Source organism: Gadus morhua, chromosome 18, assembly GCF_902167405.1.
Source record: "Gadus morhua chromosome 18, gadMor3.0, whole genome shotgun sequence".
Lineage (NCBI taxonomy): Eukaryota > Metazoa > Chordata > Actinopteri > Gadiformes > Gadidae > Gadus > Gadus morhua.
Window position 1 is genome coordinate 21,851,109 of NC_044065.1, and position 14,706 is coordinate 21,865,814.

General features: G+C 45.5%; 1 protein-coding gene and 1 pseudogene across 4 annotated transcripts in view; both read left to right on the forward strand.

Annotated features, from left to right (window-relative positions):
- Positions 1-9,257: 9,257 nt before the first annotated feature.
- On the forward strand, positions 9,258-9,382 carry LOC115531737 (uncharacterized; annotated as a pseudogene).
- A 4,218-nt stretch (positions 9,383-13,600) lies between these two features.
- Positions 13,601-14,706, forward strand: part of LOC115531266 (serine-rich coiled-coil domain-containing protein 2) — a 51,821-nt gene continuing 50,715 nt past the window's right edge. For 3 of the 4 annotated variants that reach the window (XM_030340415.1, XM_030340417.1, XM_030340418.1), the window contains exons 1-2: positions 13,601-13,823; positions 14,302-14,434. The gene's annotated coding sequence lies outside the window, so the exon portion shown is untranslated. The remainder of the gene's footprint in view (positions 13,824-14,301; positions 14,435-14,706) is intronic. The other variant, XM_030340416.1, reaches the window with a different exon arrangement.

Genomic DNA, 14,706 nt, shown 5'->3' on the forward strand with positions numbered 1-14,706 from the left:
CAGAGACCAGACATTTCTATTGTCGTGTTCTTTCAGAAAAGGTTGTCGAATCAGGATTACTTTTAACTCACTTTATTTGATAAAGGTTCGGTATGATATCTATGAAGCAAAAGGAGGGGAATTGTATGCGTGGAGATAAGCTTAGTAGGGCATCTAATAGATGAGCTACCTAGAGTGTCTGACCTGTTCTGGGTTGCGCTATGTATTTATACTGGACAGGCGTGGCCTCTATGACGTGGTACATGCTCTGATCGGCGATGATGTTGTTGAGTGCCCGCCTGCGGCTTCCTCGTACGTGTGATGGTGCTGCCATCTTGTGGCTATGTGCAGTTATTACAGCTTGTATGCTTGGTCCTGCTCCCTTGTGGCTATGGGTGGATATTACAGTTTATATGCTGATTTGCACCACACTTTCTAACTAGTGTTTGCGCATTTATTGCATGTCCATATCCCCCATGTTAATTATTTTATAGCCTTTTTTTCGCCTTTTACTTTCTTGATTGCATTCAAACTTCGAAAACATTTAAAGGGGCATTCATTTTTCATGATTATCTTGATGAACAAAATGTATTTATAGATCTAACCGTTGGAATGGAATTCTCTCGGCCATTTGGCGCAACGATCGATTTTTGTTCGACTTTCGTTGTGCCCCACAAAAACACCTCGTTGTAGTCCGTCCCGAAGAATACGAAGAATGAAGGCCTAAACACAGACAACACAAAACTTTTTTTTTTTTTTAGTGAACCTTGTCAACAGCGGTTTTAAAGGGTCATGATTATCTTGTTTAACAGAATTTATTTATAAAAGGAACAGCAGAAGATTCCTCTCACCCAGATGCACCACAGAGCGCCACAGGAAATCATTCCTGCCTGAAATCATTCAATCCATTAAACTTTACAACGCCTCCCCTAGAAAGTCAGACACCCCTTCTCTGTAATCTCTGACCTCAAACAGAGACAATAATTCTTGCACTTTTTGCACAATACTGAACAATACTTTTGCACAGTACTGTCTTTTATATGTGAATGTGTATATATATATATATATATATTAGAGCTGTCAAGCGATTAAAATATTTAATCGTGATTAATCGCATTAATGTCATAGTTAACTATAATTAATCGCGATTAATCGCAAATTATTTTTCTATGCTAAATATCCCTTGATTTTTTTGTCCCATAATTCTTCTCATTTTAATTCTCTTATCAACATGGTGAGGTGCATCGGCTTGCCTTGTGCAAATGATTTTTTATTGATAAAAACATTGGCATATACACTGATCAAAACAGGACAATACAAAAAATGAGCCTATAGTGCAATTAAACGACTGCTTTGAACAAATGTCATTTGAACATAGCAGTCAGGATACTGCTTCTTTGTTTTGAGCCAAAGAAATTATTATTTTTTTTTTTTTTTTTATAAAATAATTGCGTTAATCGCGCGATAAAAACATTAACGCCGTTAAATTTGGTTTGCGTTAACGCCGTTAATAACGCGTTTAACTGACAGCTCTAATATATATATATATATATATATATATAATATATATATATATATATATATTATTATATTGTGTGTATATCTATATATATGTATATATATATATATATATGTATGTGTGTATATATATATATATGTATGTGTGTATGTATGTATATGTATGTATGTGTGTATATATATATGTATATATGTGTGTGTATATATATATATATGTATATATATGCATATATATATGTATGTGTGTGTATATATATATGTGTATGTGTATATATATATATATATATATATATATATATATATATATATATATATATATGTATGTATACATGTATGTGTATACATGTATGTATATATGTATGTGTATATATGTATGTATATACGTATGTATGTGTATATATATATATATATATATATATATATATATATATATATGTATGCATCATGTATGTATGTATATATAGATATTTATATTGTCCTTAAATTTATGTTGTTTGTATATTTGTATTTCTTAGGTTTGTATTTTTTATCTTTTATATATATATATATATATATATATATATATATATTAGGGCTGTGTTCAAAAAATCGATCTGCGATCCGATACCGATTCACGCTCAAAAAGCACGATATCGATCCAAAAATGTCTGGATCGATCTTTTCCAGGTGACTAAAGGCACTATTTTCTTTGACGCGCAAGGCGCACTATAAAAAGCGAATGCCGGCTAAACGAAACCGAAACTTAAAGGAGCATTTCACCGCTGGAGGCATGAATATGTATTGAAATTGGGTCCTATATGTAGTCGAATAATAAAATAAAATTCTAATTTGGTGCCGTCTTGACCGAGAAAAGGCAGAAAGTGACTTTTTGGCGCTTGTGGATTGAAGACAACAACTCCCACCATGCACAGCTTCGCTGGCGGCCACTCCCGCTGATCATCTCCGCCTATCGGACACCTCCTTGTCTCATCTACTAATGGAACAAATCAGCGTGGAGCTTGACCCGACGTCACTGGCAGAGAGTAGTGACGCTTGCACAGAAGCATATGGCCGACATCTTTCTTTATTCTGGGTGGAAATAGTAACATAGTTACGCCATTAAATGCGTTTATGTAAACATTTTTAGCGAGAAATGTGCATTTTACTTTCATAATGTTCGCTCGTTGAATGTGAAGGATGTTTGGTTTGATAGTTATGACGAAGAGGGAACGCTCCATTCACTTGCATGGACAGCGTCTCTGGTTGCTAAGCAACCTCAACGTCTTGGCGGACTATCTGCTGATAATAATAATAATAATAATACATTTAATTTAGAGGCGCCTTTCAAGACACCCAAGGTCACCTTACAGAGCATATAGTCATCATACATTTTTTAAAAAGCAAGACATTGTGGAAAAAATAAATAAATAAATAAACATAAGCAATAAGAAATAAATAAAAAAAAATAAAAAAATAAAAATAAAAAAGTGATCAGTTAGACGTTTTGTGCGAGTTTGAACAAGTGAGTTTTGAGTTGTGACTTGAAGGTTGAAATGGTGTCTGACTGTTTTATGTGTGGGGGGAGGGAGTTCCAGAGCCTGGGTGCTGAACAGCTGAATGACCGGGCACCCATTGAAGTGAGTCGTGATGTGGGGATACATAGTAGTCCAGCAGAGGTTGAGCGGAGGGAGCGGGAGGGAGTGTATTCTTGGAGGAGGTCGCAGAGATAATTGGGGGCTAGGTTGTGGAGAGCTTTGTAGGTGAGGAGTAGGGTTTTGTATTGGATGCGGTAGTGTACTGGGAGCCAGTGAAGTTGAATGAGGACAGGGGTGATGTGGTCAGATGATTTGGTGCGGGTGATGATCCGGGCGGCTGAGTTCTGAATGATCTGCAGTCTGTTGATAAGTTTGGTGGGGAGTCCGGTGAGGAGGGCGTTGCAGTAGTCTATGCGTGATGTGACAAATGAGTGAACTAGGATTTCAGCGCTGGATTGGGTCAGTGATGGGCGGAGTCTGGCGATGTTGCGGAGGTGGAAGAATGCAGTCCGGGTGATGTTGTGAATATGGGGTGCGAATGAGAGGGTGTTGTCCAGGATGACGCCGAGGCTCTTGACTTTGGAGGAGAAGGGTACTGGGAATCCATCGATAATTATGAGTGGAGCTGGGGTGTGTTGTGATTTAGTGAGGGTGGATTTGGATCCGATGAGCAGGGCCTCGGTCTTGTTTCCATTGAGTTTCAGGAAGTTCCTGCTCAACCAGCTCCGGATCTCTTCCAGGCACGTGATGAGGGAGGTGGGGGGGATGGCAGCGGTGGGTTTGGTGGAGATGTAGACCTGTGTGTCGTCAGCGTAGCAATGAAAATGGACCCCATGGTGACGGAGGAGTGTGCCCAGCGGGAGGAGGTAAGTGGTGAAGAGGAGTGGACCCAAGACTGACCCCTGGGGGACGCCCAGTGAGACACCTGAACACCCAGACTTGTGGTTGCTTAGTTGAACAAATTGTTGACGGCCGGTGAGGTAGGATGTAAACCAGGAGAGTGCAGCACCAGTGATCCCAATACCAGCTAGGCGGTCCAGGAGCAGAGGGTGGGAGATGGTGTCGAATGCTGCGCTGAGATCGAGGAGGATGAGAATGGTGAGTAATCCAGAGTCGGCTGCAAGGAGGAGGTCGTTGGTGATTTTGACTAGGGCTGTTTCAGTGCTGTGTTTTGGACGGAAGCCAGATTGGAACGGTTCGTGGAGATTGTTAGTGTCGAGGTGGGACTGTAGTTGTGCGGCAACCACCCTTTCAAGTGTTTTGGAGATGAAAGGGAGATTGGAGATGGGCCGGTAATGGTTAAGGTCAGTTGGGTCAGCACCAGGTTTTTTTAGGATGGGAGTGATGGCAGCCAGCTTGAGAGTGGGGGGTACAGTACCAGTAGTGAGGGAGGAGTTAATTACGTTGGTGATCATGGGGGAGATGGACGGAAGACATGCTTTGACAAGGGAGGTGGGAAGAGGATCGAGCTGACAGGTGGTGGTTTTGGCTTTGCGGATGAGTTCTGAAACGGTCTGTTCTGTTACTAGGGTGAAGTCAGAGAGGGAGCTGATGAGAGGTTGGCCAGAGGTGATCATCCAGGGTGGGTCATCAGAGGGGGTGCGAGATGAGGCCAGTTGTTGGTGAATGGTGTTGATTTTAGAGCTGAAGAAGTCAAGGAACGCAGTGCATTGGGTGGTGGAAATGTCTGGAGGGAGAGATTTAGGAGGCTGAAGTAAGTGGCTGACTGTTGAGAAGAGGACTCTGCTGTTGCCTGTACCAGTGTTGATGAGGTTGGAGTAGTATGAGGTTTTGGCAGTGGTGAGGGCATTCTTGTAGTGATGGAGGTGGTCCAAATACATTTGGCGGTGTACAGTGAGTTGAGTCTTACTGTAGAGTCGCTCCAGTCGACGACCAGTGGCTTTGAGCTGGCGCAGATGAGGAGTGAACCAGGGAGCAGTGTGGGTGAATGAGACTGAGCGGGTTTTCAGGGGGGCCAGGGTGGTGAGGGAGGAGGAGAGGCAGTTATTGTAGTGAGTCACCAGGTCAGTCAGGGAGGAAGCTGGGGGAGGGTTGGGGTAGGAGCTGATCAGGGTGGAGAGGTCTGTGGTGTTGATAAGTTTGAATCAACACCACGAATCAACACTATTGATCAACTAATTGATCAACACTACGAATGCTGGAAACACACCAGACACACCATGTGAAGATATTTAACCCGATTATTGTTATTTATATCCGAGATTATTTAATCTAACCCGATCTAAACTCTATCATGCACCCAAACACGGCGGCTTTTGGGTTTCCTACCTTGGACTCCTAAATCCAGCGCAGCCACTGGCGCGTTGGCGCGTTAAACCATTTTTGTGACACACAATGATCAAGCGTCAAGTTAGACACGTTACACGCGTTTGGTGTGGCCGTAGCATTATGCGGTTTCACCCAAAAAATCGGCTTCGTGTGGCATTTCACAAGTCTCTGGTTGTCAAAGACTGGGTACAGGGGTTCTTGTAGTTTTCTAATATAGAGGGCCACTTAATTTTAATTTATTTATATTTTATTTGGTCATTGTTGTTTAGTTCTGGTCATTGTTTTAATTCTGCCATGGATATGTTACTTAAATTTCAAATAATACTTGGATTTTTGTCTAAAATAAATACTTGATTCTTGACTCTTCTCTCTCTGTGTCCCTCTTACACGTACAAAGATACAATCACAAACACATGGAGCTGTTTTGTCTATGGGACAGTATTTATTTGCATTATGTCTGTAAATAGATCGATATCAAATCGAATCGGATCGAATCGTGGATCGAAACGGATCGTGACCTTATGAATCGGAATCGGCTCGATCCAGGAAATTCGGATCGATTCCCAGCCCTAATATATATATATATTTATATGATATGTATATAATATATAATATTATATTTTATATTATATTTTATTCTTAATATTTGTGTATGGATATTCGGAGTTTGTGACAAAAATAATTTCCCCCTGGGATATTAAAGTATTAACAAACGAACAACAAACCATTGGAATTTCTTTCGGCGGAAGTTAAGCAAACATAGAATTACTTACGCCTCGTGCCCACTGCCTCCGTCTGTTGACTGATCCCCATTGACTTTGAATGGGGACGGACGCGCAATGCATTGTGGATCCGTTCGCTCCGTCAAAAAGTTGAAAAATGTTCAACTTTTTCGGCAGCGACGGATCCGTCATCCAATCAGATCGCGTATGCAAATGTGTGCAATGTCTCGGGCTCTTACGACCCCATCCGTCAGCCAAGCCTTCCGACGTCCTTTGACTGACGGTGCAGTGGGCATGAGGCGTTACGTTACATTCACACTACATGCGTCCGTCAACGGATCCCATTGACTTTCCATGGGGTGTCTCTCGAAATGCATTGTGGTTCCGTCCGTTCTGTTGGCTCCCGGGCCTGAGTCAAAAAGTTTAGAAATGTTAAACTTTTCAGGCAGCGATGGATCCATCAGCCAATCAGATCGCGTTTTGCAAATAAACGCAAATACACTGCCCAATGAAATCGCCTTTGTAATACAACCCGGTAAAACACATGGATATGTCAAAAAGCCGCCATCGGTCGACGGACGCATTTAGTGTGACCGTAGGGTGAAGGCCAATTTCCGCTAGATCCATTTAAGATGTGGTACAGCAGCGAAGTGGCTGTGTTCCGTACTGCAATCCACACTAGAAGCGGTCCGGACACATTCCGACTGAGATACTGTCAGCGACGTCACAAGGGCAGGACAAAGTGTTTTTCCACCTCGAGGATCAACAATTCATATCCAAATGTCAGCTGTGACTTATGACTGAGCTCCTGATTGACTTTTTGTAACGTCAATGTATCACTCGGCAGGAAGTGTAAACTCATGAATGCGGAAGTCAGAATACGGTGTTGCCGTATGCAGACTGCCACATTCATGAGTTTACACTTCCCTTTCACCTCCGTGTCACGGTTCAATCTGGACTTCAGAGAGTCAAAGCCAAAGTTACTTTCCCCCAATTCCTTCTATACCATGGCCGAGATAAGCCCCACCATGAGTCTTTACTTGTTTTTGGAAGTACCAGAGAGTCGGAAAACCAGACGCGGAGAATATCCCCTTCAGTTCGGCCGCTGCGCAATGAATGAATAAAAATCGTAAACAAAAAAACATTTATTTTGACAAAGATGCCTGAAATTACTACTTTATAACCTTGTTGATGACCAACATTTAGAATAACATGTACTTAATTCAGCTTTGGGGGAAATAAAAGCGTAGTGTTTTGGACAGTTGTTTTCAAAACAGGTAGGCTTTTAGATTAAATCAAGTGTGGTCTGTGAGTCTGTAGCAAATCAGAAAAAAATAGAAGAGGCAAGTATCGTAAACGAAGTGCCGTGAACTTAGCCAGTGGAATAGGCTACATTGACTAGAGGGTTTTCTATTCACTGCGGCAAACATTTTACTGCCGTGACGCTTCTGAGGCGGATCTGGTGGAAATTGGCCTTTAGAACACGTCCATAATCGGTCCCAAAAAGAAGAAATGCCATTCTCGGGAGACTCAAATTTGTTTTATTTGAAAGAAAATCATCAGTTACATAAAATAGCACTGAATACAAAAGCTCAGATGACTAACGTTACACAACGTGAGTGGTTTCATGGATAGCAGCGTCCATATGAATCACCATGGTAACTAACTTGCCCTGCTCAGCCACACCAAGGGCAAGGCCTCGTGAAATCTCTCTTTCAGGGCAGCAGAACTGTTCACCCAGTTGGACCTGTATGGTAACCTTACTAAAACGAGGAAACAACACATAAATCATGTTGTTTTTTTAATGTAAATGTGTTAAAGGTATTACGTGTTTTACACAATGTATTTTACCAATTGACACTTTCTACACAAAATGCGATCACATTTTTGTCTAGTACTGCTGGCATTTATAGATTAGGCAACATAGGACAGTATGGGAGAGTGGCACTTTTGTTTTGAAAGTTTCAATTGTCAAAAAGATTTGATTTATATATATTCAATAAATTATAATTTGTATTTAATAAACAGGATTTATGTGTAGCACTCGTACCATCCTGTGATCCAGTCAGCTGGCTCTTACTCAAAACAATATCAGGGGCCGTCGCAAGGGTTGTGCCAACCGAGCAGCAGAGGGCCTCGTGGTGATTGGGCCTCGCTCCTGGCCAATAGAGGGCTGCAGATTGATGCCTATACTAGGACTGTTCTCCAAAATGAAGAGAAATTACCAGGATAACGCCCTGCAAGTTGCGCTGTTACAAGCCATTACAAGCTGCTCCGCAATTCTGCCTCTTCTGACATTACAAGTGGGTGTGACCACTTAGATGTGTGCTGGATAGGTCAGTCTTGTGTGGAGCAAACGTTGCTCCTCTATATGTCATACATCAGGGTGGACACGCCCGCTTGTGATGTCAGAAGAGACAGATTTTTTAAACTGCTTGTTACTGCTAATCATACTCGCACCTGGTGGTATAAATGTCACCTTTAAAGCCTGAAACTGTTTCACATCGAATTTGAGTTACGTTTCTCTTGGTTGTTCACACATTAGTTAGGCTACGCCATCCCCTACTCAGATAATTTCGCTTTGCATTTATACAAAAAAACGGCGTGCACCATCAACGCAACATCAAACATTCTCTTGAAACTGTGTATTATTGTTATTGGCAAGATAAAATGTATTTTTTTCATTATTGTTTTATAGGGACGAACATTAACAAATTTCTCCAATTGATAAAGATGTATCTATTGAACGGAGAGAGATACATCTGAACAAAGAACCCTACTTTACTTTACACAACTGACCACAGCATTAGCCTGCTTAATGCCAAAGATATATTTCAAGCTTTGGACTGAATGCCACATAAATATAAAATTACGTTTTTGACCGTAAGGAAAACCGTGAGGAACTCGGATTAGAGCCGCTGCTCCTTTACTTAGAAAGGAGTCAGCTGAAGTGGTTCGGGCATCTGGCAAGGATGCCCACTGGGCGCCTCCCTTGGGAGGTGTTTCAGGCACGTCCAGTGGGGAGGAGACCTCGGGGAAGACCCAGGACTAGGTGGAGAGATTATATCTCAACACTGGCCTGGGAACGCCTCAGGATCCCCCCGTCAGAGCTGGTCAATGTGGCCCGGGAAAGGGAAGTCTGGGGCCCCCTGCTTGAGCTGCTCCCCCCCGACCCGACCCCGGATAAGCGGATGACGATGAGGATGAGGATGAGGTTTTTGACCGTTTGCAACGTTTAAACGGCCTTACAACCATTAACACGCCCAATCTCGTCTGATCTAGGAAGCTAATCATGGTCAGGCCTGGTTAGTACTTGGATGGGAGACCGCCTGGGAATACCGGTAAGTGGTGTCGGTTGGTGGGGAATAGGTGTCACTCTTCCCTCTGGCCTTAACATCAATCCCGATGCCCCAGTCCATTGACGGGGACACTGTGCTGTGGAAGGTGCCGTCCATCGGAGGAGACATAAAACCGAGGTCCTGACTCACTGAAGTCATAAAAGATTCCAGGGCACTTATCGCAAAGATTAGGGGTTTCCCCCGTGTCCTGGCCCAACCAGGCTAATTCAATCTGGCCCCCTAATAATCCTCCTGTATAATTGACTGACTCTTTTCTTCCCTCACTCTCCACCTCAAGCTGGTGGGTGGTGAGCATTCTGGCGCAGATTGGCTGCCGTGCATCACCCAAGTGGGTGCTACACACTGGTGATGGTTAGTGAGGTCCTTCCCTTCACTGTAAGCGTCTTTGGGTCAAGCTGTGGAAGACATGCTGCAGTCGGGCGTTATTCAGCCTTATAACAGTCCTTGGGCATCTGCCGTCGTCATGGTCCCCAAAAAGAACAGCAAATGGCGGCTCTGCCCAGACTACAGGCCGGTGAACAGGGTGAACAGAAAAGACTTGTACTCCTGCCGCGCATTGACGAGTCCCTGGACATGGTCTCAGGATCATCCTGGTTCTCCGCCTTGGACCTCAGTAGTATGTACTATCAGGTGCCCCTCTCCCCAGAAGCAAGACCCATGACAGCTTTCTGCACAGGCCGGGGTTTATGGCAGTTCAAGGTCCTTATTTTCGGACTGTGTAACGCCCCAGCCACATTCGCACGGCTAATGGACCGGGTTTTGTCAGGCATAACCCCACAACAGTGCCTGGTGTACCTGGATGATATCCTGGCACACTGCAGCTCCTTTGAATCCGCACTTGAGTCGCTGCGTCGGGTTCTTGAACGAATCCGTGCTGCAGGCCTGAAGCTACACCCAGAGAAGTGCCACTACATGCGCAGGAAGGTACAGTTCTTGGGACACACGTGGGGGGTGGGAGGGCATCAGCACAATGGAGGCAAAAGTGCAGGTGGTGGCATATTGTCCCTCCCCTACTAACCAGAAGCAGCTGAAGAGCTTCCTGGGCCTGGCTTCTTATTACACAAAGTTTGTACAGGGTTTTTCATGTTTGGCTGCGCCTCTTTATTGTCTGCTGCAAAAGAAAAAGAGACTTTGTGCGGACTGAGCTGTGCCAGGGGGCGTTTACCAGCCTTCAGCGCGCCCTGAGCGAGGCCCCCGTGCTAGCCCAAGCCGACCCCTCACTACCCTTCATGCTGGACACCGATGCTAGTGTCGTTGGGTTGGGAGGGGTTCTGTCCCAAGGGGGGCTTGATGGAGAGAGAGTTGCGGCGTACTTTAGCCGGGCCTTTAACAATGCGAAGCTGCGCTACTGCGCAGAGAACTGCAGAGAACTTTTGGCCGTGGTGCTCTCCCTCCGGCACTTCAAGTATTACCTCTGCGGCTGCCCTTCACCGTGAGGATAGACCACTCAGCTCTCCAGTGGCTCATGACCTTCAAAGAGCTAGAAAGGCAGGTGGCTTGAGGAACTATAGGCCTACGTCTTCGGAGTGGGGCACACCAACGCCGACGCGCTTTCTCTGCAATCCTGCGCTGCAGAGGGTTGTCGTTGTTGCGACAGGAAGGAGGCCAGCAAGAGAGAACTGTGAGCAGAGGAAGAACGCTGCGCCAGGGTTCAGTGGATGGAGGTCGTCTGCCGGGAGCTGGTGACCATAGAGGGAGGCAATTGGAGACAGCAGCAGGAACAAGATACTGACCTTCGGCCAGTATTGCAGTGGGTGGAGGCACAGCAAAAACTGCCATGGGAAGGGGTGCTAACTCTCTCCAAGGGACTGTGGGCCAAGTTTGGGGTCCTGCGTCTCTGCCTGGATGTGCTACAGCAGGCCTGGAAGGAGCCGGCCACAGACAAGGAGAGGTGGCAAGTGGTGGTCCCCAAAGGGCATACAGGGGGCAGTGCTCAAGGCCATGCATAGACGCTCCGATGCCCACGAGTTTTTACTGCGGCTGGTCCGGGAGGGACGTCGAGGACTTTTGACAGCGGTGTGTGACACCCAAATCGCTCGTAAAGGTCCCACAGGAAAATCACATGCTCCCCTTCAGCAGTTTCTGGTGGGCGCACCCATGGAGAGGGTGGTGGCAGATAAAGTGGGGCCGCTGCCCTGCTCGGACAGGGGTAACCGCTATGTTCTCACGGCCATCGACTTCTTTACCAAGTGGCCAGAAGCCTATGCCATCACAGATCAGGAAGTGGATATCGTGGCGAATTCAGCCGTTTCGGGGTACCAGAGACCTTGCACAGCGACCCGCACCTCTCCCCATAGGCATCAGAGTGATGGGCTGGTGGAGCGGTTTCACTGCACTATGGACCAACAGCTGGCCTTTCTCACCGCACAGCACCAGAGAGACTGGGATAACCACCTACCCCTGTCTTGCCGCACCGCAGTGCAGGAATCTACGGCATGCACCCCGTCCCTTCTCATGCTGGGAAGAGAGCTGCATACACCTGCGGAGCTAGCATTTGGTCGACCACCCGATTCCTCAGACAGTTCCCCAGGCCCGGAGTATGCCAAGAGACTCCAAAATCTCCTGGAGTCGGCCCACCTTTTTGCCCTGGAACAACAGCAGAGGGCGGGGATGAGGCAGAAGAGAAACCATGACTTGACAAGCGAAGGCCGGCACTTCCAGGCGATAGAACTAGTTTGTGTTTTCAATTCTAAAAGGACGAACTGGACAGTCCTTGGGTAGGTCCCTGTCGGGTTCTGGAGAGGTTGGGTGAGGTGGTGTACTGGTTGCACTTACCATCTAAAGGAAGGAGGGGGTGCAGCCCCTCTGGCCCAGGGGGGTTCAGTTTCTCCTCGCGGTCATCCTGCCTCCCCACAGCCCATATACCCAGCAGAGCCACGGAGTGTCTCCCTGCCCCCTGTAGGGCTACCACCCCTTCCCGGTATCTGATAACCTTGGCCCCCTGGACGCATTTCTCTCCCGCTCCCCAGTGACCGATCCCCTTTGCCGCCAGTCCCCCTGTCCCCTTCCAGTGACTGAAAACCTCATACCCGGCCATTACCCCTGATCCCGGATAGGGGGTCCTCGACAGCCAAGGAGGCCCCCAGGAGACTTAGAAGACTTTGTCTGTTATCTGTAAAAATATAGATAATTGTTGGACAATGTTGTAAAAAATGTTTTTCCGTTGTGTGGCAATGAGCCGTTATGTTAATCTTATGGCCATTATTCAGTTGGTTCCTCGGGGCGAGGAACTTTGTGAGGAGGTGGTAATGTAGCGACACAGGGTTTGGGAGATGGGGGCGGGCCTTAGCCGGGGGAGCTCTCGTGGGGATTCGAATTTGCAGGGTTTATTGTTGTTACCGGTCTTGTGTGTGTTCCAACGGTTTATTAGCGGTGGTATCTTATAAATCGCAATAATTAATTCACTGTCTCTTCCGTGGTCATTACAATATTATAAATACGGCCCTGCGTCAAAGCAACGCATGGAAAACTAATTTGCTCCTTTGTTTTATTGTTGTTTTGGGCTCAGTATGACTCGGAGAGTGGTAATTGTTCAGCACATGGTTTATTCAGAGACACAAGGTTAACACGTTTGTGTTCTGGAGGTTGTTCATGAGCATCTCTCGAACACATAGGTAAGAATTCTGTTCATATTGGAAGCAGGGCGAATGGTAAATAAGCCACGCCCACATGACACCTTATATGGTGTTGTCCACTATGTGACGAAGAACCCATTCATAACTGATGTTAGCTTGAAACATGTCATCAAAATGAAGCCTATCATAACATCCCAACGGAAAAAAAAGACAGTGTGCACACGAGTTACCAGGATGACGTCAGAACACAGAGCCTATACAATCTGAAGTCCATCTCATCCCGGGATGGGAAACATTGGTCAGACACTGCTTCTTTTAATGGGCAGAATTCAGACAATGAAGACTTTTGAAGTTTAACAATGAACAACAATGACGTTTCTCTTTTTTACTGGTTTATTTTTAATTATTTTATGATATGGGTTTAATGTGGGTTTCTTTTTTATAATTCATTAGTCATCCTTTCACGTCAAGCGCATACTAAATTGAATTAATTATTTAATAATAATTTAATGAGTTTAGCCTACTATATTACAGAGGTCACCAGAGGAAAAGAGAGTTCTGTTTACAGTAGGCTGCTGACGTCAGAGTCAGCTGTGGGCTCAGGCACTGTGTGCGTGTGTGTGTGTGTGTGTCTGTGTGTGTGCGTGTGTGCGCGCGCGCTGAATGATTCAGCGCAGTACAGCAGCAGCAACGGGAGTAACCGTAGCGGAGGACCGTAGCAGCGGTAATAAAGCCTCGTTTAACCGGGGAGAAGGACCGTAGCAACGGTAATAAAGCCTCGTTTAACCGGGGAGAAGGACCATAGCGGCGGGAATAAAGCCTCGTTTAACCGGGGAGAAGGACCGGATAGAAGGACCGTAGGACCCGGTAATGAAGCCTTGTTTAACCGGAGAGAAGGACTGTAGGACCCTGTAATAAAGCATTGTTTAACCGGAGAGAAGGACTGTAGAGAAGGACCGTAGAGGATAGCGGCGGTCACAGCCTTGTTTAACCGGACAAAGGGACTGTAGAGAAGGACCGTAGCGTTGGTAGAGGAGGACCATAGCGGCGGTAACAGCCTTGTCAAGCCTTGCTTGAAACCCATGCTCACGTCAGTCTCCGGCCCCGATACCCGCTCAGAGCTCGGCGGTGGAAGTGGAGAACGAGTTTTGACTGCTGCGATTTGGCCATATATATATATAAATATATACATTTATCTATAAATAGTATCTTTAAGGACTACAGACCTCCAGGTGTTGTCTGTACCGAGCTGCTATACCAGTAGCCTAGCTCTCCACCCTTGACTAATTTTTCCTTGTTTTCACCTTCATATTGTGTTTTTTAATTTTGTTTTCTGCCTTTTCAGGTTTTCATTGAATATCACGGTGTGTGAACGGGCTGACTGAATTAGTAGCATTAGGAAAGTTCATCCTTTACACCTGAACTTCCGCCCGGAGACAGGCTGTCAATCATTCCAATGGTCATCTTATCTCACAAGGGTAAGCACACACACACACACACACACACACACACACACACACACACACACACACACACACACACACACACACACACACACACACACACACACACACACACACACACACACACACACACACACACACTGTATGGACAACTGTTACATTGTTTTGTGAATATAGGACTTATAGGCCTAACTGTATGTTATGAAAGGTACGAGTGTACCGACCTTGCTTCATTTAACTCTAAATCAGTGGGACATTATGTCGATGTATAAGCCTACTCTGTGTGA